We start from the raw sequence: 15584 nt of genomic DNA, 5'->3' as shown, positions 1-15584 counted from the left end.
ACAATGGGATTACAAGTTCCTAACTCTTATTTTCACTGTAGGCCCCTTGTAAATCTAAATTTTCACTATTAGCCCTTAAAGTTTTTCTATTTTTGTCATTTTATCTCTGAATAACATTTTATTTATAGTAGTCAACTAGTCACACGTATGTATGGCACAGCTAAACCCAAAACAAACTTAAAAGTATCATATATGTACTTTTTTATACAGAAGTAAAGTCCTTTTTGAATCTCTATATGGTTTGTGCATTTTAACTATTTGAATTCAAAACTAAACATGTCTTGATTTGAGTCTCTGTGGTTTGTATTTTTAACCATTTGAACCCAAAACACAAATCTCATCCAAATCATGGACTAAAAGGGTTGTATTCAAAGGATTAAAAATACAAACCACAGGGACTCAAAGGGGTGGATGAGGTTACATTTTGGATTCAAAGGGTTAAAATATAAACCATAAGGACTCAAATCAAGACAAGTTTGGTTTTAGATTCAAATAGTTAAAATACACAAACCAAAGGAACTCAAAAAGGAATTTACTCTTTTATATAATTAAAACATCATATTTATCTATTTTGATTTATATCATAAAAAAAAATTAATTATAACAATTCAATCACTTTTTTAGATAATTAAAACATCGTATTTATATTATAACAATTCAATCACTTTTTTAGATAATTAAAACATCATATTTATCTATTTTAACTTATATCATAAAAAAATTCTAATTGTAAAAATTCAATCACTTTTTTAAAAAGCTTCAATATGCCTATGTTATTTTTAATATTGATTATTACTAGGTTAGTACCCCGTGTATTACACGGGATGAATAAATATAATTTTATATACTAAGTAATTAAATAATTATATTTTTGAAAAACTCGTGTACTGCACGATTTGAATAAACACATGTCTTACACGAATAATGTAATCCGTTAACACATTTAGTCATTAAGATGTGTTTTCTAACAAAATGAACTTTGAGTTACTATTTACTTATTGTAACATCTCACTTTATTTTTTATTAGGTTAGAGAGTTGTGTATTACATGGTTTATAACATTTTACTTTGTTTTTTTTTTTTTACTTATTATTAGGTTAGAAACTTACGTATTGCCTGATGTTGGATAATCAACAGAAAAAAAAAAAAGAAATATTATAGTAAAAAATATTAAATATACAGAAGATTAGCTGGATATTATGATTTAATATTATTATTTTATTAGAATGTAAAACATGATGATAGGATTCTTTATTAGAAGTAGGATTTTAAATATACCACATGTATAAAAAATATATATGTTCTACATATATTGAATAAATCCTTTTAACAAAACAGTTGATTAAAATAAATTTTTTTATTTTAATATGTGATTATTAGTTATCCTTGTCCTTATCATCAAAATATAAAAACAATTAAAACTATCAATTAAATAAAATCTTTATCTTTATAAATATTTAATACGCTAATATATTTTTTTAGATTTTAATAATTAATATATGATTATAATTAATATAATATTATCAATTATCTTTATCTTTATCATTAAAATCTCTTCTAAAAATTTTAAATTTTAAATTTAATATTATCAATAAATGATTTTCCATAATACATATTTAGAAAAATATTAAGACCGCCTCATAGAGCGCCATATGTTCCTTATATGGTTTCTTTTATTGTATAGTATAGATATAGATATAGATATAGATATAGATATAGATATAGATATAGATATAGATATAGATATAGATATAGATATAGATTTTGATATATGTATGATAAATTTTGATTTATGTAGGCAAAATTAATTAGTGTAGAGGATAATAATATTTATAACTAATTAAATAGTAAAAAATAATAATAAATGATGCGAAAGAAAAAAAAAAATATAGTTATCCTACACAACTCATAATTTATCTTACACACCTCTTAATTTATCATACACTCTAATTTTTTTTTATTGAAAAATTATATGCATTTTGAAAATAAGTTACAAATTTAACGTAGTTAACTATTAAAAAAGAAAACTAAAATTATTGAGCTATATAAGTTTACAATATACTTTGTTTGAAATTTTTTCTTTATTCTTTTTACAAATAATTTATTCTCATTCGAATCCTCTATTATTCACGTATATAGACATACTTAAAGATCCACATGATTTTCCAATCAATATATTTTCATATGTAAGACATCGTGTTGATATTAAATTTCACAATATTTATTTGGTTTTGTAATTAGATCGATAGTCATATGAGTATATCTTATCTACTTAATGAATTTCCATGTAATATAAACTTTTTTTTATGGTTTTATTTTCTTCTTTTTTATTTTTTTATTTTTTTGTAATTGTAACTTTAAACCTGGATGAGAAAAAAAATCCACAGATCTTTGTTGGTGACTCTCAGTGTTGATGGACAAATGGGCATGTGAAATGGGAATCGAGGATGAAATGGGTGTTCTGAATTGAAACGTATTATTACTTCTCGTTGTATGTTTAGAGAGACATAATTGAAAGGATTAAAAATAGACTTTACTTTAAAAATATTAACAATTTAGATTTAAGGATAATATTCTATAATAGTATGATAGAATTTAATATTAATTTATTATTTATTTATTTAGTTAATATAAATAAGATAAGTATAAATTTGAGGATATCTTCAATGAATGACACGTGTCCAAAACTTGTTTTCTTTTATTATATAGTATAGATTATGTTAATACTATATACAGCTAGTTAAAAACCGCAACGAGTATATTTACTAAAAAGTACCTACTTTTATATCTATATCTTACTACTAGGTTATATACCCGTGAGCTTCACGGGTTATTGGTTGTGTTAAAAAAAATCTGTATCTATAAAAGTATTTTTTTTGTATGATTTATAACCTAATATCTCTTCGTGCTAAGAGCCATGTTTGGCAAACCTTACCAAGAAATATATTGAGTTACAATTTTTTTTCAAACAAAACTCTAACCTAGCTGCAGCAAGGGCAGTATCAAATCCACCTGTAGTCAGTATTCAGTCAATTAATGTTGTTAATGAACTATACAATATACAACATAAAACTGCATGTTCGGCGTAAAATATCGTGTTGGGAGCCGATGTTCCAACCCATGGCATCCATCCCTTTGGATCAAGTTGCCGAATGGCGAAATGTTGCAATTTTGAATCAAAATGAAACTTGCCGAATTTGGTTAGGATCAAACTTGCCTTCGGCCGTGGTCGTGTTTTGTTGGCCAGTCATTGGTCTCCTTGGATGTATGTCACACTTCTGAAGGACAACGGCTGAGTTGTTGAAAATGAAGTCTACTATGCCGTAAATGTTGCATTCTTTGTAAAACTGGCGGTTGGCATGGGCGTAAAGAGGGTCTTGGAAAGCGTCGTTTGGCAACGGTAGAATACAGATTGGTCGGCTATCGACATTAGAGCAACGGCCTGGTGCTTGGAAGCACCGGCGGTGTTGCGGAAACCCATGTCGCGGGCTATAAACCCTTTGCCGTACACAGCTGCATCAGCAAAAAGTAATTAGAAAGGATACATATGCACTTAACAGGAAAGACCAATACTTATATGGCCATTTAAAAGAAGTTGAAATGATTGATGTGAAGGGTATTGGGTATGCATAAAGAGGACACCACAAAAAATCTCTACTTTAATAAAGCAAGAATCTCAAAACAAACAAAGGATTAAAGGCATTACTGAGTTGAAATCCATTTTGATTTGTCAAAACAAACAAAGGATCAAAGGCATTACTGAGTTGAAATCCATTTTGATTTGAGATTTCGATTGAACAATCAACATATGCTGACACTTCAACTTCTATAGGTTGCCCCCTTTCGTTTTAAGACCTAGCTCTCTGACTTTGGGCGTTGAAATCCGTTTGGCAGTTTGGGGCTCTACACAAAACAAAGATTTCCAGGTAAACTCATATATTAAAAAGGAACCAATACAAAAAAAATGTAAAAAGCAACCGGTAACTTTCAAGTCTAGAATTCGCCTGCGCCACCACAATCCTCCATCGCTGCCCGGCGTCCAGAGTCCTCCTCTGCCACCGGCAGTCACCGTTGTCGTGGCAAATCACTACCAAAACTGTTAGAATTATCATTACAGTCCCCAGATTTACAAAATTTCTACATCAGTTGCTAAGTAACCTTGATTTATGTATAGTGACATAACATAATTGTTGATTTTCGACATTAAAGTACAACTTACACAAATCTATTATTAATATGTTGATACCTCCAAAAACAACAGATTTACGTAAATACTAAAGTCAGTATAATTTAAAGGTGCATAAATATAATAGTGAAAAAAATTTAAGACGCTACAATACCAATTTTTCAAAATTAAATCCGAGACTCTTTAACGAATAGAAATAGGCAGGGCACGTACCTTCCATCGAAACAATCGGGGGAAACTGATTTACTTATCCGATCTCTTCTTTTAGAGCTTATACCTGCTAAAATATCAAAAATTGAGAGTAAAATATCAAATCAATTAAATAGATACATATGTGCATATTTTCATAAAACCATACGTTAACAAAACATGGATTTGTAAATTACGTACTTGTTTATAAATATCTAAACGCTGTGTCTCACTTTTTATGATAGCCATATTTAGTATAGTAACTTTTATGAAAAGAAAAGTTGGAATAGACATCCTAATGTTGACTTCCCTTTAAATAAAAGAATTTATATAATATGGTTATGACCTGTTTAGCGTACATTGTTTTATTGTGCTGGTAAAAATGTAGTAGAAAAGTACTCTTGCTTTGGAAACCAAGAGATGAGCGTGAACCTGGCTTTTGTTTTGTTTTGCCTAACACACACCCTACAAAAAGACACTCCCATACTTCCATTCTATCTAACTGACTCATCTCTCACCAGAAAATTAATTTAAAAAAAAAAAGAAAAAAAACTTAACTCAAATAATTGACATAAATCAATTAAATTTCATTTCATACCTGAAACAAAATTCATATCCGATTTCAGTATTCCCATTTTTATTCACACCTTGCATCACATCCATCAGCCTGTTTGATATCGTTGTTATCAGTCAAATCCAGAATTAATCACAATTAAGTTAAGCAAAAAAACATGAAATCTGGCCTCTTCAGGTTAAGCAGAAAACATTAAATCACTAATTTAATCAGCAGTATTTCAATTCAACATGGCCCCTTCAATTCAAGCAAATACATGAAATAACTAATTTAATCATCATCATTTCAATTGAATATGACTACAAAGTTAAACCTAAATCTGGCCATTGAAATTCAAGCAAAAACATGAAATCACTAATTTTATCATCATCATTCCAATTGAACATAACTAACAAGATTAAAGCCTAAATCTGACCTCTTCACCTCAAACAAAAACGTGAAATCACTAATTCAAACCCTAAATCAGACCTCTTCTATTTGATTACAAAAATACAAACAAATAATCATTATACAGACAAACTGAAGCATAAATAATCACGAAATAGATGCATAAATCTGGCAAAACGAACAAATATACTCATCAAAACCCTAAATCTGACCTCTTCGATTTAATCACGAATATACCAACAAAAAATCGGTAATTAAACAAACTGAAGCATAAATCATCGCAAAATAAGCGTAAATTTGAAACTATATACTCAATTAATCGCTAAAAGAACACATAAACCCCAACTTTTCATCATAATAAGGAATTGTAGATTCAAATGATATTGAAAGACATACTTAACCACATGAGGATCACGTGAGAGCATCCGCAGGGTCGAGATCTCTCGGAGCGTAGTAGGCGGAACGCCTTCCTCGTCTTCATGAAGTTTAGTTTTCTTGAGAGCAACAATTTTGCCGGTGGCTTTCTCTCTGGCTTTGTATACTTTTCCATAGGTGCCTTCTCCCTACACATCTAGTATACTTGATGTATACTTTTTTCTTATTCAATTTATGTCCAACTACAAACTGAATTGAGTCTTCAAGAATACAACAGAAAAAAAAATCTTTGAGACCATGCTCAAACCAGGAAAAAACCCTAGGTTTTGAGCCTAGAATTAGCCGAATAACCATTCAAATTTCTATTTCATGTAATACAAATCAACAAAACTTACCAATATCGGCTTGATTATGTTCGTAAAAACTTGGAGAACAAAGCGATAAATGATCGGAGATTAGCGGCATCTTCAATTGCTAATAGGATTAGGGTTTTCCAATACATCAAATCTAACCTTGAGAGAGGTCTTCAATGTTGTTCCATCAATGATTATCGGAGTGTGGTCTTCCATGGGAAAATTGGGTTTAGGGTTTTGGAGAAGGGAAATAATGAATTTGAATTTTGAATGAGATGTTTTTGAAAAACTGGAGAGAGAAAGTGGGCAGAGAGAACTTCAACTCTCTCCTTTCTTCTCTCATACTCTTCTCTGGTACTCTTTTCTTTGAATTTGAATTTTGAATGAGAATAATAGTTTGAGGAAAGCTGGCATAGCCCTTCTGACCTTTGTCTGCAACCACTCCCCCAGATTTGACTTTAGGTTTTCTAAAAAGAAAAAGAAAAAACTCATAAAATGACACATAAGATCAAATGAAAGAGAGGGCTTCATATGTTGACACATTGGATAGGAGGCTTAGATTTGTGACACCTCAGCTTTTTTTACTTTGCTTTATTATAGTAGAATAGTAGAAGATTATAATAAACAAAACTACTTGTGGGACACTTGGCATATTCTGAGGCCTCTCCTTTTCTTTTTTCCCGCCCAAATTCCGGGTTGTGATTTGGTTACATGCGGTGCTCCATATTCTTTTTATGACCCTGATTCAAATGTCATTCAATCCCTGAAAATTAGCTCTCATTCGTTGTTTTCATCTTTTCACTCCAGAACCCTAAAAAAAATCCATCATCTCATCTCTCAGCATTGGCTCCTTCACCAACATCGATTTCATCTTAAAGGTATAAACAATCGCATTCAAAACCCTAAATATTATCTTTGTTTACTAATTTTTATTCGTTTAGTATGTTGACTCAATTTCTCCTGCATATTTCTAGGTTTCCACCTTTAGATCATCTAAAATTGGGTTTCTATAAAATTTATAGTAGTAGAAATGTTTATCAGCATATAACGCAAAATCAATTTAGGTTTGATTAGTTCAAATTTGTGCTTGATTGTGGATAAAGTTAGGGTTCATGTACATCAATATTTGTCATCGTTAGTTTTTTTTTTCAGATTTATTTAATTTTTTCCAATCTTTATCGTTTTATTCATACTGATTATTATTGTCTTCTGTGTTATCTACTCAAATCATAATAGACACTTTTGCTGGAAGTGGACAATCAATTTTCTGTGTTCTGTTCAAGAACAATGGTGAAAATTTCTTTATATGTTTGGTATATTGGTTTTTATAAGGTTGTAAATGGCTTGATATATTTATGCGCAAGGGCGTAGCTTAAGAGGGGCCGGGAGGGGCGCCCGACCCCCCAAACTTTTCGCTCATTAGTGTTATATATGTAGTTTTCGTATAGAAATTTTTGGGTATATACGTTTTCGACCCCCTGGTTCTATATAAATTTTTGGGTATATACATTTTCGACCCACCCGTTTTCATGGTCAAGCTTCACCACTGTTTATGCGGATGTCATGAATATCCTTAAAGATGAAATTCCATAAATTCTTAACTTCTCCCATACCATTCTTTAATTGCGAATATTCATGAATTTTTAATTTGTTCAACAACGTATTAGCTTTGTGTTTCTGTTAATTTATTTCAACAGATTATGGGTTTATTTATGCAGAAGAAAACATAATAATAAGATGCCAATGTTTAGGAGTTTATTTATAGGTACATTTGATTCAAAGACCTTGGTCTATATGTCCTCAAGCCTATTAACTATGTGGGAATATAGATTTGGCTGGTATGGTCTCTTATCATATAGATCAGTCGAGGATGCTCTTTCCACAAGTGTAAACACAAGTTTAAGAATCCTTTTCATATCATTAGATGCTTTCTATTATAACATGAACTTTTTATTGTAAACATGAAAGATATTTGGTTTTGTTGCTGCAAGTGGATGATTTTTATGTGACCATAAGTTAAATCAATATGAAAAAGAGAAGCTTGCAAAATCAAGAAAAACAAAAAATAGGTTCAATTTTATAACTTAAACTAAACCCAATTCAGTTTAGATGATTATAGAGCTTCTGGAACTGAAATCTAGGATGCTATTGAAGTTGCCATTGTTTGAACCCTTGCTGACCCTAAAGAGGCATCTCTCTATCATCTATAGCATTATATATAAAAATCAGGTTGTTATTATAGTATAATAGATTTCTTAATTATATATGACTTTGTAGGCACGAGCTAGAATTATAGAGGTTCATTTCTTAATTATATATCGCGCCTTATGAAGTAGTTGTTATTAAGTACAATCGTTTTGAAAATTTGAACAGATTTTGACCCTTTGTGAATGCAAAGAAGACATAAAAAATAAAGTTCACGCGATGATCGATAAATTGGCTGAACATTTGCAGAGCTCACGCCGGTAAATAATTAGCTTTACTGATTTTGGAATCATCATTATCATTATTGTTATTATTTATAACTCAATAATGTCTTTTTATCAAAATATAGATGAACAACTTGCTATTGCTAAGGAGATTGGTAGACGACTTCGTATGGGGCAAACACGCACCCTTCTTCTTTACTTGGTGGCGACAAGGATGCATCTATAGCAGTTCACCTTATTTAAGAGCTGATTGAGGAAACTGATGAATTTACTGGACTTTTCCTAGGTTGGTGATTATTTCTACCCTTTTAATATTAGTGTAATTATTTTATCCTTTTATCAGTGTAATAGTATTATTTAGTAGTGTTTTTATGTGGAATCTTTTGATCTGAATATGCAGAACTTAAGTATGAGATGTGAAGGATTTACAAGAAAGAATGTGCATTTGTAGAAAGATAGGTGATGGTGTGAATGATGCACCTGTTTAAAAAAAAAAAAAAAGAAGCTAAAAGCACACTTTGGTAATTGATGTTGCTTAGCTATAGATGATGGAATCGTGTAGCAGACTACATTTGTTACCAATTGCGAATCTGCTGGAGAGAGCCACATGTATTTATTTTTTAATTTTCGAATATTTGTTATGCGGTTAATATTACTATTTTTCATACAGTTTGCTCACTTAATATTCATGATTTGTAGTATGAGGGATAAGATTGAGACTCCAGAAGAGATTTAGTTTAGGAAATCAGTCAAATAATTTCACTTCATTTTTGTTTGTTATGATTTACTTCAAATTGTTAGGTGTAGGTGCTCATTCAAAGACAAGAAAATAATTATTTACCATAATGTAGAAGGCTATATGTTCTGTTGTTTAGGATCATGTTTGCTTTATGCAAAGTGAGGTTTTTTCTTTTTGGTAATCACGTTCGGGAGAGAACATATGTATATTGTATTACATTGAGATCCATTTATATTGCACACTATTTTTTATTTACTTAATGAACTTTATTTTTATTATATTTTTGTGTTATACAACTTAAAATTATTCAACCCGTGTATCACACGGGTAAATAACCTAGTATATAATAAATAAATTAGATGTGGGACACGTGTCAAGTGGTGGTGCAACCACAATGGATTTTAGGCGGGAAAAATGTGAGAAACCTTATGTTTTCACACGGGATCCGCTATGGTATCCATACCCGCATGGTTTGACCCGGTATATAAATCATGGAATAACCTAATTCCCTCATTCTTCTCATTCAAGCCGCTTCCAGGATACGTTTCTTTTACAAAACCCTAGCATCGGCATCTTTAATCGCCACCATCACAATCTTGGTTATTTGTCTGTCACCGCCACGTTTTACAAACCCTAAATATCAACACAGGTGCTTCTTCTTCTTTCTTCGTTAATCGTTGTTCTAACACTTCATTTTTATTTTGATTTTTTAGATTTCATAGATTTTAGATATCAATGTTTCTTCATTTTTTTTCCAGATTCAGCATTTGTTTGAAGGTTTAAATCGAACAATTGATATGATGCTGTTATATAGAAGAAATATATATATATTTCTTGTAAAAAGGTCAACTTCATTTTCATCGCATGAATACTGATTCGTCTACAGTAGCATAATTAAGGTTTAAGTTTTGTGGGTAATTTGGTCTGGTTTTTGTGGGTTTAAAAATTATTTGATTTTTTTTGTTGTCTGCAAATGTGATTGAGGGTAATTTGGTTGTTTTTGAGGGTTTGGTTCACTTTTCTGGTTAAATTGATGTTGAATTTTGCTAAAGTTTAATTGTTTGAGGTAATTTGGTGGTTTTGTGGGTTTTAAAAATCAGGGATTTTGAATGAATTATTTTAAGTTTTTTTTTTTGTTTTCTTAAATTGGAGTCTAATTATGTGAATTGGGTTCTGGGTGGAGTTTGGTTTTGCTACAGTTGAAGGTAGCGTTCGTTTCAAAAATAGGTAATAAATTTTGATTTCCGTGAGTTGTTCTTTCCTTCGATTTTAGGGTTTTTACAATCTGTGTGTTGTTTTTGGTATTTTTAATTTTTTTGTGATATTTTAAGAAGCTTTAGATGCAATGTAAGAGCAATTTTTAAGTTGAGGGGAAAAGATCTTCTTCCGAAAGTGAAGGGAACCAAAACAAAACATTAGATGGTGTTGGCATTTGCCATTTTTTTTAGTTCTGGGTACATAACATCTCTTCATCTAGAATATTTGTTATTTAAATTATTATTATATATAGTCATGTTTTCATGGTGTCTATAAAAAAATATACCTTGTGTTACTTATTTTTGGAGTTTGCTTTTTATTCTCTGTTACTAATACTCAAAAGCTAAAACTACATAAGGAAACCTTTTTTTCAGTCTATAGGTGTTAAAATTGATGGGTTGTATACTTGTATATGGGTCAAAAAAGTTGAATTTATTGATTATATGACTGGTAAACATGCATATGGTGCAACAACTGGAGCTTTAGTAAATAATAAATATGAATGGCTTTGTTACTTGGTTCAGGTTGCAAGGTTGCATATGGAGAGCACGGGTCAGATGGTTCAGGCTGCATATGGTAGACGGGTTAGATGGTTCAGGCTGCATATGGTAGAGTACAGGTTAGATGGTTCAGGACTTCAGGCTGCATATGGTAGAGTACGGGTCAGATTACAAGTTCCAACCCCTTTACAAACCCTAAGCCCGGTAATTTACTCTTTATAATTTATTTGTTTGTGGCATTATAGTAAATTTGTAGTATAATCATGAACTATCTTAACCATTTTGACTTTTTTTAAATACGAACTAATGATTTCGGAAAATAAATAAAAATTCAGTTTAAATCGTGAAAGCCCAATATATACATGTACACTTGGTTTGAAAAGGCAAGAAGTCCACAAAAGTGACAAGGTCTAAAAACGAGGCACCAAACGTAAAAGCGCACCGTTTTTTTTTACATACGGCGCAAATAATTATACAATTTGTTATTTATATTTTGTATGGGTTCCCAGCACCATTTACCCAATAGTTAGGCACTAAATTTTATGTTTTAATATTGAAATCACATAGATGTACAACCCAAAAAGCATGTTGTATAACAGTTTGCCACATAAAAATTTTATTAATACGCTAGGCTTGCGCCTCGGTGGATTTTTTCCTGCCAAAATTGTGCGCTTCATGTATTACATGTGCCTTATGTAGCCAAAGGCGTTGAGGCTTGCGCCTTAGTTCGCCTCGCGCCTCAGGCACGCCTTTTAAAACCAAGCCTGACAACCCACTCAACCGGACCGGTTCGGCATATCACTCCAAAATCGTAGTTAACAGCGTTTTATAAAATTGTAAAGAATAGTCGAACTGGATATTAAAACCCTTGATATATAATCCGATAATCTTTATTTGAGCTATACGTTCAACATCTTTTTTTCTTGAGAGGATCCGCCAGATCCCTCTCACATAGCCTATGTAAAAAACGATTACCGCAAGATTCAAGTTTATACTCTTATATCACTAAGTTAAGAACTAATTTTGAAAATGTGCCTGAAATGCCACCAAAATGTATGTCCCTTATTTTTTTTTTTTTTTTTTTTTTTTGCAGCTGTACAGTTAAATGCTAAGACCTTTGCAAATATTAATGATGGAAAGCATGCTCCAAAAGACATAAGGGAGTTAGTGTAGGGAATTTTAGATACTGATCATTTTTTTGTGTTAACCAAATCAAGTTACCAAGGTAATATTAGATAATAGTAGTGTGGAAAGAAAATCCATCATGTAGGGTTATTCTTAATACTATTTTACAATTTTTTTTCTTTTGCATGTATTGGTAAAAATTGAATTGTACGTTGCATTTTCTTGCAAATTTAACTAATTGACCCATTAGAGATATGAACAGATATGATGGTTCATCATGTTTAAACCTAGCATATTGCCTCCTATTACTACATCATGTATTAAAATCCATGAAAACCTCCAAAAAATAGTTTTACTAGACAAATGTTAGATTATTGTTTTATATTTGATGGGGGACACTGATAAATAGAACATTTGTTTAAAAGAAACGGGTCAAATGGTTCAAATAGGTTCAAAAACCAAATTCTTATGATCAGGCACCTCCGTTTATAGTCGTGCTAAAAGATTCAGGCATCTCATGTTATCTAGGTTGGTTTTTTTAAATCAGGTACGCCACGGTTACGTTACAAATTAACCTTACTTTGTTTTGGAGAAGTTCCATTCAGGATCCGCTTATTAAAAGTTATAATCAAATATGCAAGTCTAGCCTTATATGCAACAGTACTGCTACTTTGAAACCCCACATGCCAGCAAAATAAAAATTTTAACTTCACTATAGATTCGTATTGCAAACATTAGTGACATGGGGTGATGATATTGCTATTGTTTTAGTGCTTAAGATCAATATTAGATCCATATGAGCAATTTTATCATATGATCATGATCTGAAACATCCTTTTACACCTGTTTTAACGCGCGTCAGAAAAGGGGCATTATTTAACATTGCGCATCTTTATAACATATCTATTTGTATAAATTATTTTAGGTTATTTAATTAAGATGTTAACCATAAAATACCTGTAAAATAACTTTCTCAAACCCGGGAAGCATTCCCGGGTGTTATTATATGATGAAGATGCTGGTGAAGTACTTTTGATATGTTAGATTTTTTTAGTTACTTCAAAACATATACACCAACATCAACTTCTTTCTATTTCATTTGTTGTGCTTGACTTTATAAACCATTTTTTTGTTAAATTACGTTGTAAGCATGCTTTGATCGTTTTCATTTCATAAAATTACAATACCTGGCCAACGGTCAAACCCAATTTAAGTCGTAAGGAGTATTTAGGGATTTATTAATTATCTCATTTTCATTATTCAACCCGTGTATAAAAGAAACATTTACATACATGATTATATAGTGTCATTATATGTATTGAAAAAGACAAAAATCTTAATCCAAATAAAATGAGTTAATTGCGCGGATAGTCCTTGTGGTTTTTCATTATTTCACGTTTAATCCCTAACTTTTTAAAATTACATGTGTGCCCCTTGTGGTTTCATCGTTTGTTACTCGTATAGTCCCCTGACTGGATGGAGGTTAATCTATCCAGTTAAGTCCATGTAAAACGACTAAATTACCCTTACTATTAAAAACTAATTAAATAATAAATATGTGGGGCCAGCTTAACAACCCAATCTCTTCACCGACTCCGGCGACAGGTGACTTTTGGCGACCTGGAATCATTTAACTTCTGGTTATATATAAAAATCCACTTATATCATTCTAGATTTTGAATCCATGAGCAACCTTTCAATACATGATTCATATTAATACATTAATATTTACATTATATTTAATTCTATTATTAGTTACTTAATTTTGACATTTGTTTCAGGGCAATGATAAAGAATTTATCATAAAAAAAGTCACATTCAAGTGTTAAGAATGATGATGCTAACACCATATGTGATATCAATACAATCAACAAACGTAAATTGGTTGATGTCTACAAGTATTCAACTCCAAGTAATTTCAAGGATTTGGACAAAGTTAGCAAGAAAGATACTTAGCTTATATCTCTATTAATTTAAATAAGCTGTTATGATTTTTATGTTTTTACCAATAGGTATTTTGAATATTTCCGTTTGTTTGATACGGTTGTTTGAACTTTATATGTTTTTTTAATATATATGAATAAATCCATCCTTTTTAATCAATATTTTTTTTCCTTTCAATGTAATCAACTTATGATCTGTCGTGTACGGATGACGTCAAATGATTAAATTACTAACTTTAACATTAATCGATGAGTATTAATAAAATAAAAAAATACATATAAATTTCTAGGACACGTTTATAGCGTGTTTATGAATTTTATTAGTTTAAAATTCAACTAAAAGTGTAATATAAAATAATTAAAAAACAAAAAATATAACATTTTCTATGTATTTACGAAACAACCTTTAACTCAGATGTCAATAACAATTAAAAGGTAATAAGCTTTACACGAAAACTATGAATACATATGTAGACAAATTTAGGATACTGATGAAACGAAACAAATAAATTATTGTCAGAAGGGAGAGAAGATACTAACGACTTTCAATATGTTCTTTGTGTACCTTTTATTGTCGAAAACTAAATTTTCCTAACCCGGGATGTTCCCGGGTGATAGCCTAGTTAAACTATATATCATCATACTTTATCTGTAAATTTCATTAAAAATAAGAGTAAACTTTACTTTTTGTCTTTTATGTATTACCTGAATTTTGAAACGTGTCCTTTAAAAGTTTTAGTTTCAGTTTATATCCAAAAAAACACATGTTTTATATCACTTTAGGTCCTTTACACCAAACCGAGTTAAATTACTCAGTTAGGTTTATTTAATGCAAGGGTATTATTGGTATTTCACCTTATTTATTTTTTTAAATAAGTCAACTCTGCCTTTCCTTAAAATAATTTGATGCTTTCTTCCTAAAACCCACGCTTTGACTTTTCAAAAGTCAAATTTCCCAACACAATTTCGCCTAAAAAACTTCTTGTTTTTCGATCTGTGTTCTTATTGAACAACTTCAATTCATTTGGCATTTAATCTGATATCCTTAATCAGATTCCCTTGTGAATATAAATCCCTTAACTTCGAATACGGTTTATATATAAAAAACGAAACAAGTTTTGTTTGTTTTGAATTCTAATCCATTGATCTTAAAAAAATGAGACTGGTTGTTCTTTTTTGAAATCAAAACTTTCTGATGTTGTTGTTTCGAATTGCATTAAAATTTTGTTTCTAATTCCTTTTTCCGGAACGGTTTTGATTCGAACAAACAAAGATTCAGAAATTTATGATTTTGATTTCGAATTAAAGTTCTTATGTATCCGATTATGCAATAAGGGTAAGGGGTGATGATTTTAGCCGTTAATTCTTGACTTTATATGTTCACTATTCGTTTTCTGGTTCGCCAAAATTTTTCGCCAGAAAACGATAATCTTCGATTTCGATCCTCTGTAACGGTTCTCGTTATATATAAACGAACCTCCTTTGATCGTATGTTTGGGCGATGAATTCTAAACTGATAGAATTCCTT

General features: G+C 30.7%; 2 long non-coding RNA genes across 7 annotated transcripts; one reads left to right on the top strand and one right to left on the bottom strand.

Moving 5' to 3' along the window:
- Positions 1–2901: 2901 nt before the first annotated feature.
- Positions 2902–6468, bottom strand: LOC110898877. Of its 5 annotated transcripts, XR_002569697.1 has the most exons (7): positions 6106–6468; positions 5732–5970; positions 4973–5041; positions 4399–4462; positions 3978–4095; positions 3760–3902; positions 2902–3512 (listed from the first exon to the last, which is right to left on the bottom strand). It is a non-coding gene; the product is annotated as an uncharacterized LOC110898877 (long non-coding RNA). The 5 variants fall into 5 exon arrangements; XR_002569693.1 differs by having other exon boundaries at positions 3760–4095; positions 4399–4465; XR_002569695.1 differs by having other exon boundaries at positions 3706–4095.
- A 270-nt stretch (positions 6469–6738) lies between these two features.
- Positions 6739–12391, top strand: LOC110898875. 2 transcript variants are annotated; one of them, XR_002569690.2, is made up of 7 exons: positions 6739–6941; positions 8437–8528; positions 8618–8778; positions 8893–9880; positions 9990–10075; positions 11013–11192; positions 12082–12391. It is a non-coding gene; the product is annotated as an uncharacterized LOC110898875 (long non-coding RNA). The 2 variants fall into 2 exon arrangements; XR_002569689.2 differs by lacking the exon at positions 9990–10075 and having other exon boundaries at positions 6743–6941.
- Positions 12392–15584: the final 3193 nt, after the last annotated feature.

The sequence above is a fragment of the Helianthus annuus genome, chromosome 13 (genome assembly GCF_002127325.2).
Source record: "Helianthus annuus cultivar XRQ/B chromosome 13, HanXRQr2.0-SUNRISE, whole genome shotgun sequence".
In the NCBI taxonomy this organism is placed as follows: Eukaryota; Viridiplantae; Streptophyta; class Magnoliopsida; order Asterales; family Asteraceae; genus Helianthus; species Helianthus annuus.
Note: the sequence above shows the minus strand (reverse complement) of the source record. Positions and strands in the feature narration are given on the sequence as shown.